The 7,885-nt window shown below is 38.8% G+C and overlaps 1 long non-coding RNA gene across 1 annotated transcript; it reads right to left on the bottom strand.

Moving 5' to 3' along the window:
- Window positions 1–1,274: 1,274 nt before the first annotated feature.
- Window positions 1,275–5,970, bottom strand: LOC308251076. Its single transcript, XR_013960899.1, has 3 exons — window positions 5,840–5,970; window positions 4,289–4,326; window positions 1,275–4,191 (listed from the first exon to the last, which is right to left on the bottom strand). It is a non-coding gene; the product is annotated as an uncharacterized lncRNA (long non-coding RNA).
- Window positions 5,971–7,885: the final 1,915 nt, after the last annotated feature.

Raw genomic sequence — 7,885 nt, 5'->3', positions numbered from 1 at the left:
TGGGGTAATAGACAGACTTACAGGGACCTGGGTTCAGATTTCACTTCTGCTGCTTAATTAAATAACTTCATGAAATTATTTTAACTCTTATGAACTTCTGTTCATCGGAGAATAATAATACTTATCAGGAATAATGTATGCAAAGTACCTACTTCAACATCTGGCACATAGTAGGCAATATATGATTCCTTTCACATGTTAGAGGTGAAATTAAAATTGTTTAATAGCAGCAAAATATGCATAACATAAAATGTATCATCTTAACCATTTTTAGGAGTACAGTTAGGAGGCAGTAGTGCATTCACATGGCTCTGCTGCTGATACCACCATCCATCCACAGAACTCTTTTCATCTTGCAAAACTGGAACTGTAGCCCGGGCCAGTGTTCTCAGTGGTTAGAGCATCACCCAGCACACTGAACAGTTGTGGGCTGGATTCCCGGTCAAGGGCACATACCTGGGTTGTGGGGTTTGTTCCCCGGCCCTGGTCAGGGTACTTCTGTGCGGCAACCAAAAACTATTTGTCTCTGTCACATCAATGTTTCTCTCTCTCCCCCCGCCCTTCCTCCCTTTTACTCTCTCTAAAAATCAATGGAAAAAATATCCTCAGGAAAGGATTAACAACAACAACAGAAAGAAACTGGAACTGTACCCATTAAACAGTGACTCCTTATTCCCTGATTTGTAAATTGAATAATGAGAGCAATTATTTTTTAAAAAATAATTATATGCCCCATTACAAAGTAAATAAACTTCCAAAATGAAAATAACCACCCCTAATGTATCACTTTAGTATGTGTAATGTGAACCTGGAAGATACATACAGTATGCTTTTTAAAAAAATAAGCAGACCAGGTAGATTGTTATCAGGCTCGCTTACTGCCAGGTGTAATCAGCGCCACTGACTGACACGGTGGCACAGGCTCCTCACTGCACGAGGGACCCAATCACGAGGAAAATAGACGGTGGGAGCCCAGCCATCCTTTGCTCGCTGCCTTCCCGGGTACAAGGCTGTGTCTCCTCCGCGGAAGGGACAATACCTTCCAAGCTGCACAAATGTGTCCTTTTAGCCCTGGATGAGGTTCCTCAGGGGCAATCGTCAAAATCCTGGCTCTACTTCATAATGCTGGGTGCAGTGATCATGCCCACGTCAAAGGTTGTCTGAACTGCAGATTAAATCCTCAGACTAATAAAATTCACAAGAGACTGTGCATGGTTTATACTCGTACTGAATTAACATACCAAAAAATGAAGCTGGCAGAAACACTAGATATTCATGTCTTCTGAAGTTTTTCATTTTTAATTAGCAAGTGTGTAGCAAGTCAAAATATAATCTGGAGATGGTCACAGGATCACATTAAAGAGATAATTATATGATTTTCATATTAGTAGCAACAGGCATCTCTGCCCGTAAGTGTCATATTCCTTAGGTCCAATAAAGTAGCCACTGTCAGGTTCCCTTTGTGTATTTTTTTTTGCAGATTTAACCCCTTAATTGAACCTGTTTTAGTACAAGGAGATGCTGTAGTCATGATGAGTAACATCTTTCTCTCTCTTCCATCGAAATGAACTACATAAAACATCATGAATTCCTGACACGCAATATAATAGGCCTCTTGGGAAAAATTTGTTCTTTATAGATGAGTCATTATAAATTCCATTAAATTAAATGATGTACATGACACTTTTTGACCCCTAAAATAAGCAATACATGTATTTTCTACTTTGGTAGGAGATATTATGTAGCAGCTGCACCATAACAAAGGTTGAGTTGACAGTTCTCGTGTATTTAGAAAGGATAATTATTCCATAAAAGTCCAAGTAAATATGTTAAATATATATTGTGCATTGTTTTAATATTTAAGCTCTTCCCCCCACTTTCTCGTAAGAGTGCAGGCAGGCCTCTCACTTGTCATGATGCAATGAGGGCGCCGAGGGATGCCGGTGGCGGATGCCCCACCTGCCCTGGTCCTGGCTCACCCAGCAGCTCCGTCACTCTCTGCCTCACTCGTGGATGAAATAATGTGACACTCTCTCTTGAGTTCTGGGGATGTCGTAAAAAAAAAAAAGAAAATCTAAGGAGTATGAAGGCTAAATGCTTTCTCATGGCCCCTCCCATTTTTTCTACTTGTCTTTCTACAAAAATACCCTGGCAATTTTCAGATAGATGCCCTTTGATAAATTCAAAATGCCACCACCTCCAATGCTTACACAGCCCAAAGTAGAGCCGACAAGTTCGAGCAAAGGAGAACAAGAGAAAGAAGAAAGCAAAACTAGAGGATAAAATGGGAAAAGGGAGAAGATGCAAATAATACAGAACCATGCTCACAAAACCGTGTTCCACTTTTCCTCAGTCACACAGCAGTGCCGAGCCTTCCCCTCCCCTTCTGCCTCCTTATTGGGTGTGACTCCTTTGACCAACAAAATGGCCACTCAGTGGCCACCTCCGGTACACGTCAAACACTCAGTGCTATTACACCTGTCTCCAAAAGCGCAAGGCAGGTTCAAATTTACATAAAAGCTATTTGCTAGACATGTCAATGAAAAATATATTTGAGTAACACAAGTACTTTCATGTTAAAGTTGGCCCTTAGTACTCATTTTTAATAATTTTCATCACAGGAGCCATAGAACTAGCAAATTTAGAACAACCCCACTCAATAAAGGAGAGTCGAAGTCAGTATCCCTATGTTACTGCCCGAACAATGACAATTGTAAAATGAATACATAAATTCCCAAACCACCTGTGACTGGGAGCAATAGATCCAAGTAACCTTCGGAGGCTTGGAGGCAAATTTCCCAGCATGTACCGTAAAGGGGTATTGCAAAAATGTCCCTGATTCCTCCCACAGTCCTCTACAACGTAGGAGCAAGTTGATTTTGCAGACATTAGTGCAAATGTACATTCCATCTTTTCAGTGACATCCTGATCCTTTCCCTGGTTTGCAGAACTCCATTGCCACTTTTAGACAGACATGAAATGCCCCGGGTCGCTATGCTGGAGGACAACGTGCTCAAAATAGCGGTGATCCCAACACCAAGCTCAGAATAACCTGAGTGGGGCTCTCAAGAGGGAGCTCCTTTCAGAGATCACTTTGTCATTCTAAAGACATGGGTGGAACATTTGTTATAGGCAAGGCTGTTTGAAACGTAAAACTTGGTTTGGTTATACTACAGAACAGTGTATGCTGTAATGGGAGCTCTCATACTTGGTGATATTTAAGCACTAACACAAGAACAGCTTATAAAGTTTCCTGATTTTGAAAGTTAGACAAATTAATACAGTAAACCCAACAAATTATTACACTATTTTTGAAAAAAAAATAATGTGTTTTATCTGTCCCCTGTCTGGCTCTGTAAACTTCATTCTCACCTCCACTGTCAGCCCATGCCTGGCCCATGCCACCCCCACCACACACACACATACACACACATACACACACGTACACACACACATACACACACACACACTGTCCATCACCCACTGCTCCAACCCAGAATGACAGGACCACTTGCACCTCAGGAGCACTCCAAAATCTCTTTTATGCTGAAATTCCTCTAAATTGATTCCTCTGCCTTAAATCTCACTCTCCAAATTTATTCCCACAATTCTCCCTTTGACTGATTCCTCTTTATTCCTCCAAAATACACACAGGCTCCAAACCTGCCCAGAATGGATGTGGCATTAAAACTAACGTCTTCCATTCATCTGCTGATGGACATTTAGGCAATTTCCAAATCTTAGCTATAGTGAATTTTGCTGCTATGAACATAGGGGTGCATATATCCTTTCTGATTGGTGTTTCTGGTTTCTTGTGATATATTCCTAGAAGTGGGATCACTGGGTCAAATGGGAGTCCCATTTTTCGTTTTTTGTGGAAACTCCATAGTGTTCTCCACAGTGGCTGCACCAGTCTGCATTCCCACCAACAGTGCAGGAGGGTTCCTTTTTCTCCGCATCCTCACCAGCACTTGTCGTTTATTGATTTGTTGATGATAGCCTTTCTGACATGTGTGAGATGGTACCTCATTGTCGTTTTGATTTGCATCTCTCGGATGATTAGTGACTTTGAGCATGTTTTCATGTCTCTTGGCCTTCCTTATGTTTTCTTTCGAAAAGTGTCTATTTAGGTCCATTGCCCATTTTTTGATTGGGTTGTTCATCTTCCTTTTGTTAAGTTGTATGAGTTCCCTATAAATGTTGGAGATTAAACCCTTATTGGTAATCTACACAATGGAATACTACACTGTGGTAAAAAAAAAAAAGAAGAAGAAGAAGTAATTCTTACCATTTGCAACAGCATGGATGGAACTGGAGAGCATTATGCTAAGCGAAATAAGCCAGTCAGAGAAAGATAAATATCACATGATCTCACTCATTTATGGAAAATAATGAACAACATAAACTGATGAACAAAAATAGATCCAGAGACAGAGAAACATCAATCAGACCGTCAAACCTCAGAGGGAAGGTAGGGGAGGGTGGGGTAAGGGGGAGAGATCAACCGAAGGACTTGTATGCATGCATATAAGCCTAACCAGTGGACACAGACAACAGGGGGGTGAGGGCATGAATGGGAGTGGGGTGGGTGTGCAATAGGGGGATAAGGGCACATATGTAATATCTTAATCAATAAAATAAAATAAAATAAAAAAATAAAAATGCTTTCCTCCCGTGGGGGGAAAAATAACTAACATCTTCTTGGCCTCTTTGATGTCACCCTAAGAGCTCACTCTAGGTTAGAGGAGTTGGCTTGCATGGAGCTCTATGTGGGAGAATTAACAAATACTTGGTCCTGCCTGCTGGCAGAGAAATTCATTCAAGTCCCCAGACCCCTCCAAATACATTTCATTTCATACTATGTATTCCACACTGAGTATCATATTAACATTCTAGCATTCAAAGTTGTTGTACTTTTAGCATCTAGATATGTTTCATTGCCAATAAGTCTCTAATATCATGGCTGTGGCATATTTGATTTGTTGCTTAAGCAAACAACAATGAAAGGCACCATCACTCCACATCATAAAATTAATAAAATTACATTCATTGAAATTCTTGGAGAAATTAACAAAAAGCCATATATAATACACCCTCATGCTTTTGTTTTGAATAAGTAGACATACTTAAGAAAATATTAATAAATGATATTATAAAAATATGAATCATCTTTATTGCAGATCTATCCTTATAATGACCATTACAGGATTGCAATTTTAGTTATATTATTGTTCTTTTATGTTAGATTTGTTAACAACAATCATCATCCTTGTTTTTTCCCACTAAAAAGATATTCCTCTAGTTTAAAAGCCATTCTTGGGAGTAGAAGATAGAAAACTATACAACAAGGAGAATATGTTAAATGTAAGGAAAGCAAGTATTGCTTGTGCTATACACAAAGAAAATAACATATTCATTATCCTGGCCGGTGTTTCTAAGTGGTTGGATTCCCTGTCAAGGGTACCTGGGTTGCAGGTTCCATCGGCCTGCCCAGTCAGGAGGCATGCAGCACGCAGGAGGCAACCAAGGTTTCTCTCTCTCTCTTCCTCCCTCCCTTCCACTCTGTCTAAAAATCAATGGGGGAAAATCCTCAGATGAGGATTAACAAAAAGAAAGAGAGGAGAGAGAGAGAGAGAGAGAGAGAGAGAGAGAGAGAGAGAGAGAGAGAGAGAGAGAGAGAGAGAGAGAGAACGGAGGGAGGAAGGAAGGAAGGAAGGAAGGAAGGAAGAAAGAAAGAAAGAAAGAAAGAAAGAAAGAAAGAAAGAAAGAAAGAAAGAAAGAAAGAAAGAAAGAAAGAAAGAAAGAAAGAAAGAAAAGTTCTCTTAACACTTCATCTTACTGCAGGTGGGCCTGGTTTCCTGACACTGAGCTCCTTAATAAACCTTCTTCACCTCCAAGGAAGAACTCTCTGCATGCTCTGATCCTGAACACTCTTCCTCTGTGCTGGGAGCCTGTGTTCCCTCCCAAACTACAAAACCAGGGCACGAAGTGGAAAAGGAAAGGGCCTGTCCCCACTGTCAGGACCCAGGCTGATCTCAGCAGCCTCTATTTTTAGCCAGATTGCAAATGGTATGCATGATCAAAGCCTGGAGCCCTGAGGAACTGGGCAGACAGCACGCAGTGGAATGCTTCCTGATGATCTGGAAGCAGGAAAGGGCTTCTGACATGAAAGACAGCTTAAACAGTACAAGAATAGCAGTAAACCAGCTGCAAAATGCTTAATGTTGCCCTTGAACGAATGCAAATTGTTCCAAATAATTTTTCCTTTTTCGCAGCCTCTGGATGCCCCGCTGCGGCGTTGAAACGGCCACATGCTCAGTGTACAAAGGCTTCCCCAAGTGGGAAATGCAGTGTACTAATGTGCTCAGACTGAGGGACGGAGGTGCCTTTTGTCGCAGATGGATTCATTCATGGCCGGCTTGTTTTGGATACTAAGCTTCCAATCAGTAATGTTGAAGAGGAATTTATTGGCTTAGAAATACTCAATTAACCATTGAAGTGTGGTTAATTTAAAAGATAACTGAGTTGTTGAGCCTTTACTCAGACCGTTCATGCAACTGGAATGTATATTTTCCTAATGATTAAGAAGTACAATGCTTACTTTTCTTTATTATTTTCTATTAGACAAATGTACATATTCTATAGAAATGCTATGAATTCTATGATGTTTATAAATACTTTCCATGCTAAATCATGAGGATAATAGTGTTTCATGTTTACACATTTACAAAACACATTCAAATGTGTAGTTCACAAAATAGTTCTCAAATACTGTATTAATGTCCTCCCACATAATCCTTTGAGTAAATACATAAAACAAAACATTCTTTCTCAATGATGGCTCTTCAAATCAATTATATTAATTCTATATTTAAACTAAAAATTAGACATTAAAAAGAAATCTCTTAATACTTCATTGTTAAAATTATAGTAGCAAATGCATTGAGTAGGTTAGAAAACAATATGCTTACAATTAAACTATGTTTTATTCCACAAGAGAAAAACCACCTTCAAATAATGTGGCAATTCACTAATAAAAGTTAGGCAGGGAGATTTATTTAAAAAATCAAACAATCAAAAAAACCTTTTAAATTTTCTTAGATACATATATGCTTGACTTGACAGAGGAGATGAGTTCCTTTAATAGTAAATTTAAATAAGATATTTACAAATCAAAACATAAACTATATCTGGGTTAGAGCTAATCATTAGATCATGATAAACTCTTAAGCAAAGTATGTTTTCCTATCATAAATTATTACCTTAACTTTATTTATTATGTCTATATTTCTACATTTGTGTAAAAATAATAAACTTATTGAGACACTTTGTAGTCCCAATGAGAATAAACATCCCACAAAGCCATGGGTATATGTTGTATAACCAAGGAGGCAAGATATCTCTCTGCCTCAATCTCAAAAATCACTTTAAAACTAATGTTTTAAATGCAAACAAGCATGGAAAAGAGAATTTTTCCACAGTAATACCCAGCTTAAACATGCTTATGTTTAGAAGCATCCCACTGGGGACTTCTCATAGGATCCATTATTATATTTTAAATTTCTAAGTGCTTTTCTGCTAAAGTAGTCAAGTTAGCAAAACTGATTCCTTTTCCAGTCATAGAAAAGTGGTACTTTTTAAAATCAGTACTTATTTATATAATGTCATTCAAACCTATAACCTTTATTAGTGAAAGTACAGCATGTATTAAAATCTAGCCTCCACTCCCCCCAGAGATTTACTTCACATTATACTTGTTTTTACTTTTGTAATAATAACTATGGACACAATGAGTGCACAAAGCCTTACTGTGCTTCGCCAGGAACCAGCTAGACGGCTAACACAATTGCTCTGATTTTAAACCATGTTTTACTTAAGACTAATT

This window comes from Plecotus auritus (genome assembly GCF_963455305.1).
Source record: "Plecotus auritus genome assembly, chromosome: 6".
In the NCBI taxonomy this organism is placed as follows: Eukaryota; Metazoa; Chordata; class Mammalia; order Chiroptera; family Vespertilionidae; genus Plecotus; species Plecotus auritus.
The sequence above is the reverse complement of the archived record's forward strand: the minus strand, read 5'-3'. Positions and strand labels throughout refer to the sequence as shown.